Raw genomic sequence first — 14,657 nt, forward strand, 5'->3', positions numbered from 1 at the left:
ATCCCAGCCCATTGCCTTTCTATGACCACCCGTCATATGGATGATGATTTGGCCTGATAGTTTGACGTCCTGAGTACTATTTTAATTTTTTTTCAATGAAATGTAGTTATTTTACTTTAGTTAGATTCAATTTTCTGGTTTTAGTAGATTTAGGTTGTTAAGATAGGTTCAACTACTGAAAGGGTTTGCGAATTCTTGATTGGTGATGGATATTGCTACTTAAGTTATATAATTCCATGTTGGTTTAGTTTTAGTTAGTAATTTTCTAGTTTTAGTGCATTTAGGTTGTTAAGATAGGTTCGATTTAGGTTAGTAGGTTTGAACTGCTGAAAGTGTTTGAGAATTCTTGATTGTTGATGGATGTTGCTGCTTAAGTCATATAATTTGATATTGGTTTGTTTGTGAATTGTTTAAGTGAATTATTGATGGATAGAGTTTTTGGCGCCTTCTAGTTATAGATAAAATTCTGTCGAAATTTCTAAAAAATCTAAGTATAATTGAAGTTTATAGGTTACTTCAAATAGTTTTTTTTAGTAAACTACTAATATTAAGTTTTCCATTGATAGATTTGTGCCAAATAACAATGCATGTACACAGGAATATACTAATGTCATCAAGATGATGGATGACCACCTATGGTCGAACTACAAGAAGATCCCTGCTAAGACTAGAGAGCGATGGTTTCAAAAGTGGCCTGGGCGGTAAAAACTCAACATTTTCAAACTTTAGTTTATGTCTTCTATTTTGTTTAATTATGTATTTAATTTTGATTAATTAGTGCTAAATGTTCTTTGTGTAAGAAAAATTTATATAGGACAAGACTCACGATGCCATGAGCAGGAAGATCTTCGACCATCGGATGACTAGACGACTTCAGCAGATGATGGGGAATGTACGAGAGGTGCAACCACCTCACTGTTTGGCTCCACCTATACATCGCGAAGGCACTATACCTCCATTGGGAGACTGATGAGAGGTTCAGACATCGCCGTCTTACGCATAAAGCCAACAGGGCATCAGCCAAGTCATCGAAGTATACTGGTGGGTCAATGACTTTTATGAAGACAAAGGTCAGACTGGTATGTAACTTGTTTTATTTTGTTATTAAGTTTGTTTTGTCTTTGAAATATAATGTCATTATTACTTGATTTAACATATTGCTTCAACATGTATAGTCTAAGTCGTTGGATCGTGATGTGACGATGGCGGTAGCCTTCAAGTATACTCGCACCTTGAAGGAGAACAAGGAGAGATTTGTTAATTAGCAGTCTGCAGATTATTATGTGAGTAAACATCATGTGATATAAAATTTTCAATTAACTGCAGTCCTAATCATAACATGTGTTACACAGGAGTCCTACACACAGAGATTGGAGGTCGCAACCTAGCAATATCAGCATATTGGAGACGACGACAACTACTCTGCTTCCTCAGAAGTCAATCCTGACACGGTTTGGCACGAGACCGCATATGAGCTGTACAAGAATCGCATTTAAGAGTTGGGATTGTTCTTCGCCAACAACCTCTGCACTTTCACATTGAGACCATCAACTGCCTCTACCACCAGTTAGCATGTCAATCCCGAGCACGACGTCGATTTGAGGTAGTAGGTGTTGGAGCTCACCTAAAGCCTTCACCAAGAAGGTCAACAGCTGCAGCAGTCTGAGAAAAGGTATCAGGAGATCCTCACACGCATGTCAGCCACAAATTCTCTCAAGCTGGAGTGGAGGCGAGAGTTGGAGTGGCTTCAGCGGATGGAGTAACAGATGGCGATATACCAAGATCAGATGCGCACCGGTGGCTGGTGGCAGCAGCACTGCTGGAGGGGCACCAGCATCACCGCCTTAGCAAGACCAACTGGGGGATGACGACGACGACTATCAGGATCTTTACTGATTAGAGTATTGTTCTAGATTGTTTCATTGTATTTTATTTATTTGATTTTTCATTTTATTTGTACACTTGATATTTAATTTACCATATTTAATTTTTATTATTTAGAATTTGACTACTAGTTATAAAAAAAATAAATTTAAATAAAAAATAAAAAATAATTTGACAATTAATTGTGTTTAATTTTTCTTTTAAAATTTGAATTTTCTACCAGATTTATCGTCGGACAAATCCGACAATCATTAGGCGGAAAAAAAAATAGTGGAGCGCTAAAATTACTGGCAAAAACGAAAATAGTAGAGCGCCAAAATTCGACGATAATTAATTACCGGCAAGAGTTATACTATCGGATTCGTTCTGACAAAAAATCCTCCGATACTCAACATTTTTTGTAGTGACTTAGAATTTGTTTGGGTGTTATTAAATTGATAAGAGAATGTCTTTTTTTACTTTTTGATATATTTAACAAATTTTTAATAATATAAATAAAAGTATTAAAAAAATAAAAAATATTATTTTTTCAAAGCTACAACTTATATCTCGCAAAAAACATTTACTTAAAAAAAGATGTTTTAATATAATAAATAAATAAATATATTTTTATATTATTAAATTCAAATATAATTAATAAATAAAAATAAATTTTTACATGAGATATTTAAATATTAAATTATTTTTATTTTTAATCTTTTTTCAAATACTCAAAAATAATATTTTTTAAAAATTCATCTAAATAAATTCTTAATAGTATATTGATGTGAAAATATATAGAATTAATTGGTTAAGTGTGTGAATAACTTGTAATAAAAGAATGTAAGTCCATATTTTTTAGGATAATAAACTTTTTTTTTTTAAATCCTTACATTGACTAGTTGTCAGAGTTAGTCGTCTTAATACTAGTATAAATAACTCCATATACTCTTTTTCTTTGACACGTTGAGTTTAATTGTGATCTCTTAATAAGTTTTGTGCATATTTTCTTAAAACTTGCCGCAATTAGTTGAAGAGTTAGTTTGGTATTGATATGGAAAAAAATTTAAAAAATGAATTGAAATTAAATAAAAAGAATATATTAAAATTGAAATTAAATAAAAAATATAAGTTAAAATTAAATTCAAAAAAATTACTTAATTTTTTATCTAATTTTTTGATGTAATAAGAAATGAATTTTTCAACCTAACTTGTCCATACCATAGATTGATAATTGAATCCAAAGGACTCACTCAAACTTTTATCTAATTCTCCGATGCAACAAGAGATGGACATACTCAACCTCACCTGTCTACACCATAGTTTCATCACAAAACTAAAAAAAAAGGGGGTTTACATCTTTAATCACGTAATATGACGACTACAATAATTTAGGAGGTATTTATAGTCGGCTTCTTGTTTGATTAAATCAAAGAAAATCCTAAGCCCACAAACATAAAGTCTAATTTAGTAACTAAATAAACAAAATCAAAATATATCAAATTAAATTGATCATTCCAAAAATACAACTAATAACTTTTAAATAATACTTGAACTTTTTATATCATAAATATTTGAAGCGCGTATCAGGTACGTTTAGTAAAAATAATTTAGAGGAAAGGCAAGTAGATGAATTAGTGATTTAGTGTTTGCCAAAGACAACCCACCCCATTAGTAGGCGAAGGGATACAAACACTTACAACTAACAAACTCATAACCATATCTAAGGTTGCGTTTAGAAAAAAGACCAAGACTAAGAGACAGAGACAGAGAAATAGAAGTATATAAAACTAAATTGTCTCAATATCTTGTTTGATTTAAGATAACTATATATAGAGACTAAAACAAATAAAATTACTCAAATACTTTTATTAATTAAAAAAATAAAAACAAAATAAACCTTAGTCTCGCTTCATCATTATCATTTGAATCAACTTCACCTTGTCCCACAAAATCACAAACGAGGCCAGTATAGTGTTAAGCGCTAAACACAGTCCTTTCCCTTCAAACTTAACTTCGTTGCAATAGTATCTTTTAATCTCTTCTCAGAATCAGTGGTCTAAATTTAAACCCTAAGAAAGAAAGCATTATCAATGGCTTCCAGTAAACTCGCAATCATGGCCACAATAGCAAAACTTATCACCATCGTCGGCGCTGTTCATGCGCTGATGCGCCGACTCCGAGCCCTACCTCTATTGTCGCTGCCATCACTCCATCTTTTGTCGCCACTATCTTTATGATTGTTGCTGCTTTTGTCTTTGGATCTTCTCTCAGGATCTGAGCATGTAGGTGGTGGATTATCCTCTTAATTTTCTTCTTCAGGAGAGATTTATGGAGATAGATCATGTAGTATTTTTTTCTCTTGTGTATCGTATTGTATTGATATGCAGAAATTTTTTAAATGTTGCTTCAATTAAGGGTGGTGTTGCGATGATAAAGTGAGGTATATGGACGTGAAGTTAGAGATGTGACGATTGTGGAAGGTGAGGTTGGAGAAGTAAAAATGGTGGAAGGGATAAAATAAAATTTTGTGTCCTAAAACTGAAATATTTTATAAGGGTTTAGTTAATATGTGCCCTAAAGACACATGATAAATTTACTAGTAGTGAAAAATTTAAAATATTTTTATTTAATGAATGCAAAACAAATGCATTGAAAACTTAAATTTTTTATATTTTCAATGAAAAATTTTTTGTTTTGTAATTTTAACATGTGCCATTAGGACATATGATAGATAAACTCTTTCTGTAATTATTAAACACAATACTCAATCTCAATCTTCTAGTCTCAGTGTTGAGTTAAGAAATTAACTAAAATTAATTAATGATGACAAAAATTATTTTGTTGGGCAAAGAATATAATTAGTATTGATTATTTATAATTATATGAGGCTGAATATTTATTATTGCAGGCCAAAACAAATCAACACAGCAGCCCAAAGTAAATGGAAAATAAAATAAGGCTGATGGGTTAATAACATAAACAAAGCCCAAAGAAAAACAAAGCTGAGAAATCAAAACGGGCCAAGCAAATCATAACCCGATCCAAGCCCGATTTGATTTCAGCAAGCAAACCCCTCTCATTTGCTTTACCAAAGGCAACGTTCACTTTTGTGCCTTAGTCAGAAATCAGAAAAAGTGAGAGAGAGAGCTTCTTCCCTACGCTATTCACAGAAGAAGAAAGAAAGAGAAAGTTAGACAAGAAAGGTTGAGGTCAAATCAGCAAGTTCAAACCAAATCAAGCTTAGGCAAAGGTTAAAGGTAAACCATTTCCTATTGCATGAATACTGTGTTCTTCTCTTCTTCTCAACTCTCTGCCATTCCGAAAATGGGTTACAAGAAAAAGTTGATTTCTGCCCAAATTTGCTGTGTATCTACGGTCACAAGTAAGTCTTGGGGACCAAGTAGCTTATCAATGGCTCAGATCCGTTTTACTATTGGAAGACTTTTGTGGTTACTATTTTATGGCTTTCGGTCAACAAGAGAAGGTCAGAAGAAAAGTTTTTACTCTGAGGATTAATGAGAAAAAAAGAGTTTGTGGGTTGGTGAAGCACAGTGCTCAAGAAGTTGACCTAGAAAGAAGAACCCAGCAACATGCAAGGAGATAAAAGAAGATTTCTGTTCATTCAGAAGACAATGAGAGAAAACCAGGGATTGTGGTTTTGTTCTGTGAAGAAGTTCTCTGAAGAAGTCCCTCTACTTGGACAGTGCTTTCTTTCAAAGAAGCATTCTGCCAAGAATGAAGAACTGAGTCAGAGACATGCAAATCTGGTTTATCACATAGCAAAGGGGATGTTGATGAAGTCAATCTCCTTCATGTTTTACAGATTGTATTTTTACTTTTCAATGTTTATCTTTCTGTAATTTCTTGAGTGAAAAGGCATATTGAGATAGCTCAAGTAAAAGCCATGAGTGGAAAGAGGCTAAGTGATACACTTGAGAGAAAAGTTTAGAGTTATTTTCAGATTTCTTTAGGTATGTATGTGTCTTGTATCTTGTACCTGTGAGGTATCCCTTCCTTAGTTGGGTTAGCACTAAGAGTGAAAAGTTAGGTATTAGCATAGCCAATGTCAAGTTAGGTAAGAACTTGAGTGTGAAAGGATTGGGTCAATCCTGTGAAATTGGTGTATGTAATACTTTTAACTATAGTGGAAATTTCTCCATTGTTGTGGAAGAGACTGGACGTAGGTTGCATAGCAAGAGGCAACCGAACTAGGATACATGATGGTGTTAGCTCTTCTCCTTTCTACTCTGTTCTGTTTTCTGATATTCATGAGACAAAAATAAATTGTCTCATATATTTCTGCTGCTGAGTTCAAACAGAATCAGAATTGCAAGATTAATTAAAAGAGGTTATTTCAGTAACTTAAAGAAAGGCATAGATTCAACCCTCCTTCTCTAAGCCTACTACAACCTTCAATTGGTATCAAGAGCTAAGGTCTCAAGAATCAAACTTAACTGCTTGAAGCAAAGATCCAATGGCGAACAACTTGGGCACAACCACAGTTGCCTACATTCTCACTGAAGGCCAGTCAAACAATAGGCCTCCTTTCTTCAACGGGAAGAACTATGCCTATTGGGAAGAGAGGATAAGGATCTTCATACAATTCATTGACTATAATATATGGAAGATTGTTATGAGCGATCCCAAGATTCCAACAAAAATAAGTGCTGATGGAGTGGTGACTCCAAAAGAAGAAACTGAATGGAATGAGGATGACAAGAAGATGGAGCTGAATGCTAAAGCCATCAACCTTCTTCACTGTGCTATCAGCTTTGAAGAGTACCGAAAGGTGTCTAGATGCAAGACAGCCAAAGAAATCTGGGAAAAACTCCAGGTTACACACGAAGGTACTAAACAGGTCAAAGAAACGAGGATTAATATGCTGCGAAAAGAATACGAGATGCTCAACATGAAGGATGGAGAAAGCATTGATGAAGCGTTTGCGAGATTCTCAATCATAATCAACAACCTTGATGCTATGGGTACAAACTACTCAGAACAAACCCTAGTGAGAAAACTCCTTTGAAGCCTCACAAAATAATGGGAAACCATTGCCACTGTCCTAACCGAGAACAATAACCTAAGCCCTATAACCTATGATGAGCTGAGAGGAAAACTCCTTGCCTATGAAACCACACACACAAACCCGGACTCAAAGAAAAAGGGAATAGTCCTCAAGTCAAAAATAGAACTAAAAGAGAGTGAGTCTAGTGATGGTATTTCAGATGATGAGCTTATATTTTTTGCTAGGATATTTAGAAGGATGATGAAGAACAAGGGAAAATACAAGGGTTCAAGCTCAAAGGAACACAAGATAGACTTGAGCAAGGTGACGTGTCATCATTGCAAGGAGGCTGGACACTTCAAGCTAAACTATCCAAAGCTCAAAAAGGAGGACAAAGGAAAGAAGAAAAAGAAGAGAGTACTCATGGCAGCTTGGGAGGATCTTGAGAACAACTCCAATGAGGAAGAAGACTCTGAAGGTGAAGATAAAGACTGTTTCATGGCTGGAAACAATAATCTTGATGAGGTAAATTTCTATGATCTGTCCATAGATGATTTACATGCGATTATTGATGATCTGACCCTAAACACCTTAAAATTGCTAGATAAGTACAATGGATGTAGATCTGAAAGAGATGTGTTAAGAGCTAAAAATGATTTTTTAAAAGAAAAAGTAAAGGAAACTGAATGTGCTTTGGACATTATTGAAGAAAATAGATTTCTAAAATCTGAACTTGAAAAATTAAAAGGAAAGCACATTGTGGATTCTTCTCATGAGTTAATTGCTGAAAATGAAAGACTAAATAATATGATTAAAAGGCTGAATAGTGACTTAGCAAAATTTTCTCAAAGCTCAAGTAGCTTGGACAAATTACTTGCAAGCCAAAGACCATTATTTGAAAAATCTGGTTTAGGTTATATAGCCAAGGAAAGTGCAGTTTTAAATGATTCCTCTATGAAATTTGTGCTTTTTCATCAAATACTAAATCCACACCAAACAAATTTGGTATTGGATATGTTTCAACATTTGAAGGAAAAATTGATGAAGTATACACAAGTGAAACTGAGCCTTCACCAAGAACCAAACCTAGTTCAAACAGGCCAGGTTTGGGGTACATTTTGAAAAATGAGGTTACTTTCAAGAAACCACGATTTTATAACAAAACCTCATATTCGAAAAGTCCAAAGGTTCAAAAAAATTCTGGTGAAAATGCTTTTGCAAAGAGGAACAAGTTTAACAAAAATCAATTTGTCAAAAGAAATGCACCTCTTCCAAAAATAAAAAAATTTCAACCTTTTAATCATTTCCAGCAAAATAACTCACTTCAATTTCAGCGATATACATCATAAAATCAGTGTGTTAATTGAAAAAAATTTGGTCACTCATATGCACAATGTTTCATTGAAAAGAGAGTTGTGGGAAACAAAATCTACAATGTTGTTTGTGATTTCAATGCACTTGAGCAACCAAGATGGATTAACTTCAAAGGATCCAAATTAATTTGGATACCTAAGGTTACTTGAAGTTTTTCATGCAGATTTGCCTAGCATCCAAGAACAAAAAGGATATGTGGTACTTGGATAGTGGATGCTCTAGGCACATGACTGGAAGGTCAACTTACTTCATCAAACTAAACAAGTATGATGGAGGTTTTGTGACCTTTGGAGATGATGGTAAAGGTAAAATTATTGCAGTTGGAAAAGTAGGTAATGAACAATCTACTTTCATTGATGATGTATTTTTGGTATGTGGTTTAAAGCACAATTTTTTGAGTATAAGTCAGCTGTGTGACTTAGGATATCTAGTGATTTTCAAAAGACTTGAATGCTGTGTTGTAAATGAAAAGACAAATGAAGTGCTTTTTGTTGCCAAGCATTGTAATAATGTGTATGGACTTACCTTTGATGAACTAAAGGAGCAAAATGTAGCTTGTTTTCATTCTAAAGAATCTGAAAAGTGGCTATGGCACAAGAGATTGTGCCATGTAAGTATGTTTCAAATAAACAAACTTGTAAAGAAAGAGTTAGTAAGAGGTCTTTCTTTGATAAAGTTTGACAAAGACATCACTTGTGATGCTTGCCAAATGGGAAAACAAACAAAAAGTACTTTTAAACCAAAGGAAGACATCTCTACTAAAAAGCCACTTGAGTTGCTACACATTGATTTATTTGGTCTAACAAGAACTCAAAGCCAAGGTGGTAAACATTATGGTTTAGTGATTATGGATGACTATACTAGGTTTGGTTGGGTTTTATTTCTTGCACACAAAAATGAAACATTTTCGGCATTTGAACCTTTTTGCAAGAAAATTCAAAATGAAAAGGATTTGAAGATATCTTCTATAAGAAGTGATCATGGAATTGAATTTGAAAACAATTTATTTGAATCCTTTTGTGAAGAATTTGGAATATCTCACAACTTCTCTTGTCCAAGGACACCACAATAAAATGGTGTGGTGGAAAGAAGAAATAGAAGCTTACAAGAAATGACAAGAGCTATGCTTTGTGATAGCAATGTTTTAAAATTCCTTTGGGCTGAAGCGGTTAACACAGCTTGCCACATTTTGAATAGAACAATCATAAGAAAATTTTTTAAGAAAACCCCTTATGAACTTTGGAAAGGTTACCCACCAAACTTAGACTACTTGCATATCTTTGGATGCAAATATTTTGTTTTAAATAACAAGGACAATTTGGGTAAATTTGATCCAAAGACGTATGAGTGTTTGTTTGTAGGATATTCCACAACTAGTAAAGCATATAGAGTTTATCAGTAAGATGCTAGAATTATTGAGGAGTCCATACATGTTATATTTTGTGATACTAACTTAGTGCAAAGTATTTTAGAAGATTGTGATGCAGAAAATCAAGCTCAAAAGGACGATGAAACTGTGCAAAATCAAGAAAATGGAAATTCTGTTAAAGCTGAACCAGAAACTGCAGTTGCTGAAAATTCAAGAGACAATTCCATTTTGTCTCATGAATCTGAAGAAAATCCTGAAGCCAGCAGCACCCAAAATCCATTGGTATCTGAATCTGCCTCCAAGTCCACCAGACCTCGTGAATGGAGATTCTTGAAGAATTATCCTGAAGAATTTGTCATTGGAGACGTCTCTCATGGGGTGAAAACTCGGTCTTCAATTAGAAAGGCAAATGAAGGAACTAACATTGTCCTTCTCTCACAAATAGAGCCTCAAAATTTTAAGGAAGCCCTTAGTGACCCTTATTGGGTAAAAGCAATGGAAGATGAGCTTCTTGAGTTTGAGAAGAACCAAGTGTGGACTTTGGTTCCAAGGCCAAGTGGAAAGAAAGTGACCGGCACCAAGTGGATATTTCGGAATAAGTTAGGAGAAGATGGCAGCATTGCAAGAAACAAAGCAAGGCTAGTGGCACAAGGATATGACCAAGAAGAAGGAATAGACTTTGATGAATCCTTTGGCCCTGTTGCCCGAATGGAAGCCATAAGACTTCTCTTAGCTTATGTTGCATTTTGTGGTTTTAAATTATATCAAATGAATGTGAAATGTGCATTTTTGAATGGTGTGATAGATAGAGAAGTGTATGTGGAGCAGCCATCTGGTTTTGAAAACAAAGAGCATTCCAACCATGTTTTCAAATTATCAAAAGCTCTCTATGGTTTAAGGCAAGCTCCTAGAGCTTGGTATGAGAGACTTAGCTCTTTTCTTTTGAAAAATGGTTTTCAAAGAGGCACCACAGACACAACTCTATTTATCAAGAATTCTGATGATTCCTTCATTCTAGTCCAAATATATGTTGATGATATTATTTTTGGATCAGCAAATGAATCCCTTTGTTCTGAATTTGGAAAACTCATGACAAGTGAATTTGACATGAGTATGATGGATGAACTTAATTTTTCCTTGGGCTACAACTTAAACAAACTGAAAAGGGTATTTTCATTCACCAAGAGAAGTATGCCAAGGAGTTAGTTAAGAAATTTGGTATGGAAAATGCCAAACCCATGGGAACATCCATTCATCCTAATTCAAAATTAGATAAGGGAGAAACTGAGAAAGATGTAGATGAGACTAGGTATAGAGGAATGATTGGTTCTCTTATGTACTTAACTTCCTCTAGACCCGATATTATGCAAAGCGTTGGATTGTGTTCAAGGTTCCAATCCAAACCAAAAGAGTCACATCTTTCTGCAGTTAAGAGGATCATTAGATATGTTCATGGCACATCCAATTTTGGTCTTTGGTATCCTAAGATTGATGATTTTTCTGCAGTTGGTTATTGTGATGCAGATTTTGCCGGTGATAGAGTTGATAGGAGAAGTACATTAGGCTTATGTTGCTTCCTTGGAAAGTCCTTAAATGTTTGGTCAAGTAAGAAGCAGCCAACAGTGGCTTTATCCACTGCAGAGGCTGAGTATATAGCTGCTTCCTCTTGTTGTTCTCAGCTTATGTGGTTAAAAACACAGCTTGCCGATTACAAATTAAATGCTGAAAATATTCCCTTGCTGTGTGATAACATGAGTGCCATTAATATTTCTAAAAATCCAGTTTTGCACTCTAGGACTAAACATATTGAAGTGAAATTTCACTCAATAAGAGAACATGTCCAAAAGGGAGATATTAGCATTCAATTTGTTAAATCAGAGGAGCAATTAGCAGATATTTTCACAAAACCACTTGCTGAGGACAGATTTTGCATGCACTAGCCTAGGAATTTTGAGCTATTATTCATTGTTTGAAAATTGCTAATGTGTTTATTGGAGTTTTTATCTCATAAACAGGTATGAGACAATTCTGGACAGGTGAAGAATGTTCCCTTCAATCAGCGTGTTCTGGGCTTGTTGCGTGTGAAAATTAATCTGGGCCAACCTCAAATATCAGATTTGGAGTGGTCCATTGTGTTTCCTTAAATTCAACCATCTTCTCGGCCTAATATGAATGTTACATGATATTTTTGTCTTTGTTTTTGTTAGCTTGTGTGTTTCAATTTTTTGTCCAAAAAGGTTTTCTTTTAATTTTATTTTAACTTTAAGTCCAATAAAGTTTTTTTTCTTTTTCTTTAAAATTCTGAACTGATTTCCTTTTATTTTGAAATAAAATCAAATCTTTCTCTTTTGTGATATCAAGTCTTTTCAAGTCATATCAAAAGGTTATGCAGTTGCATGGTTTGAGAAACTTTCTTTTGGGAACGGTTACCAATACTCCTTCTCTTCCCTCCAAAACTCCTCCTCAAACCTTTCGGTTTCTTCCCACTATCTTTACTGCTTCTCTTCCCTCAAAAATCTTAAACCTACCATATGAGGAAGAAAGTTATTGCTAAAAGGCCACAGCATGAAAGGATTCATAAGCTTCCTGCAAATCCAAGACCTTCAAAATGCTCTTAGGACCCAACATTCACTCCCTCACCTTCTCCTCCTACCTCTCCTCCACGAACTGATCCCATGGCTCGCACCAAGAACCCTTTAAGGTTCCCTTCTTCAGCCAAGTCGACGCCAAACCCTCAACCTCTGAAGGAACCACCATCCAAACCTGGGTTGTCGAAGCCTAGTACGTCGAAAGGGAAACGACCAGCAGCGTCTGAACCTGCCTCTGAACCCACTTGACCTAAGTCAAAGTCGGTTCCCGTGCGTTCTCAAAGAGGTAAACCTCATCCTCTTCTCAAATCTGTTAGAGAACCTGACATTGATCCTTTTGCTCATAAATCCCACTTCATGACATCTCACTCCAACTACAATCCTTATAGATTTAAGTTTGCCATGAATAATGACTTTTATGATGGAGTTATTAAGTACCGTACCCTGTGTCCCTCTTTTCTTGCTGATTTACCAACTTTGAAAAAGAAAGGCTTTCCTTTTGTTGAAAACTTGGAATTTCCAGACTGGAATCATCTATTTGACATAAAAAAAACCTGTTTATCCTCTTTTGGTCAAAGAGTTTTATGCTAACATGACATATCATGAAGGCACTGTTCACTCATATGTAAAAGGTCGAGACATAGTTTTAAACAATGAAACAATCAGTGATTCATTGAAGTATACTGATGTTGGGCCTTGTGCTTATGCTTCTGTTAAGTGGGATGAAGGAGTTGATGTTTCTTACAATGATGCTTTGGCTAACATTTGTGAACATGTCTCCTTGATTGATGGCATTACACCCACTCACAAAGCCCTAGGATATGAACATGCTCAGTTGCACAGAATTGTCAACCACATCATACTTCCTCAAAGTGGTTCATATCAAAGGGTTTCCTGCACTGACACTCTTGTTTTATATGCTCTTCTCACCAAAACAGAAATTTTATTTGTATATTTGATGGTTAGATACATATTTGACTCTGTTAGGAGTGAAAAAGACAAAGCACTTCCTTATGGCATGTTTCTAACTTGCATATTTGAGCATTTTGGTGTTGACTTGACCAATGAGGATTATGAAAATAGACATTCATATCTAAAGGGAGGTGGTGCAGTGAAACAGCAAAAAAGATCTACTTGATCTGAGAGAGTGATTCTAGATGATGATGATGAAGAGTTCATTCCCGATGAATCTCCTCCTCCTTCCACCGAGGGTACCTCCATCTCTACTGGCCAAAAATCTGCTCTGCTGAATGTTGTGAAGGATGTTGTTTAGGAGTTTATCTCCCAATCTAATCACATGATTGCTATGAGCAAAGAGCAAAAAAAGCTAGCCAGCAAACATGAGAATTTCCTCCGAAAATAAAGGGATAGAGTGGCTGTGTTTATGAAGTTCATTGACAATCTAAATCAAGATGAAGATCCTGTCTCTGATGTTGAAGAGGAAGCTGATTTGGAGGAAAATGGTTCAGATGTCTAGGATTGTTTCATGAAGCTGCTGCTGTCTGCTCTTTTTGTCTCATGAATTCTGTTCAATTTGCTACTTTGGAACTTATGTTTGTTATTTCTGGATGACTGTAATACCTTAACAACTACTGTAGTTACTTTTAATTTATTTGGTATTTTGAACTATGTTCTAACACCTTCTTGCAGGCTTAAAGGTGATCTTTTGATTAAGTTTGCCTATTTTCCACCCTTGATGACAAAAGGGAGAGTAATAGCGCATGATGAAGCAACAAGATTGTGTATATACTTGATCAATTCTAGTTAATTGCTGCTGCTACAATGTTGTTGGCATGAATTTGCAAATGTTTACTACTGTTGTAATCATTTTTGCATGAGTTTGGAAACTTGCTTTATGATATGTTGCTGTTTTAACCCTGACCCTGTATTTTTGATGCTCTGTTTTGACTCAAGTATGATCTGTCATGAGCTATTAAAAATTATCACTGTCTGCTGCATCTTTGGTTTGTATATGGTATTTATTTGGTTCCAAATAAGTATTTATAAACAGGAAAAAAGAAGAAGAACATAAATTCAGGGGGAGCTACTCTTGAAAAGGAAAGGGGGAGCAACATAAAAGCAAGCAACATCATTCAAAGGGAAGTTGCTTAACTTTACTCAAACTCATTTCCTTTTGATCTATTGCTAAAATATGTTTGTCATCAAGGGGGAGATTTTTGAGTTAAGAAATTAACTAAAATTAATTAATGATGACAAACATTATTTTGTTGGGCAAAGAATATAATTAGTATTGATTATTTATAATTATATGAGGCTGAATATTTATTATTGCAGGCCAAAACAAATCAATACAGTAGCCCAAAGTAAATGGAAAATAAAACAAGGCAGATGGGTTAATAACATAAACGAAGTCCAAAGAAAAACAAAGCTGAGAAATCAAAACGGGCCAAGCAAATCATAACCCGATCCAAGCCCGATTTGATTTCAGCAAGCA

General features: G+C 34.8%; 1 long non-coding RNA gene across 1 annotated transcript; it reads left to right on the forward strand.

Moving 5' to 3' along the window:
- The first annotated feature begins 644 nt into the window (after positions 1-644).
- LOC110267798 (uncharacterized) lies at positions 645-1,853 on the forward strand. The gene is made up of 3 exons (XR_002355715.2): positions 645-1,079; positions 1,176-1,283; positions 1,353-1,853. It is a non-coding gene; the product is annotated as an uncharacterized LOC110267798 (long non-coding RNA).
- Positions 1,854-14,657: the final 12,804 nt, after the last annotated feature.

This window comes from Arachis ipaensis, chromosome B10 (genome assembly GCF_059453495.1).
Source record: "Arachis ipaensis isolate K30076 ecotype BB chromosome B10, ASM5945349v1, whole genome shotgun sequence".
Lineage (NCBI taxonomy): Eukaryota > Viridiplantae > Streptophyta > Magnoliopsida > Fabales > Fabaceae > Arachis > Arachis ipaensis.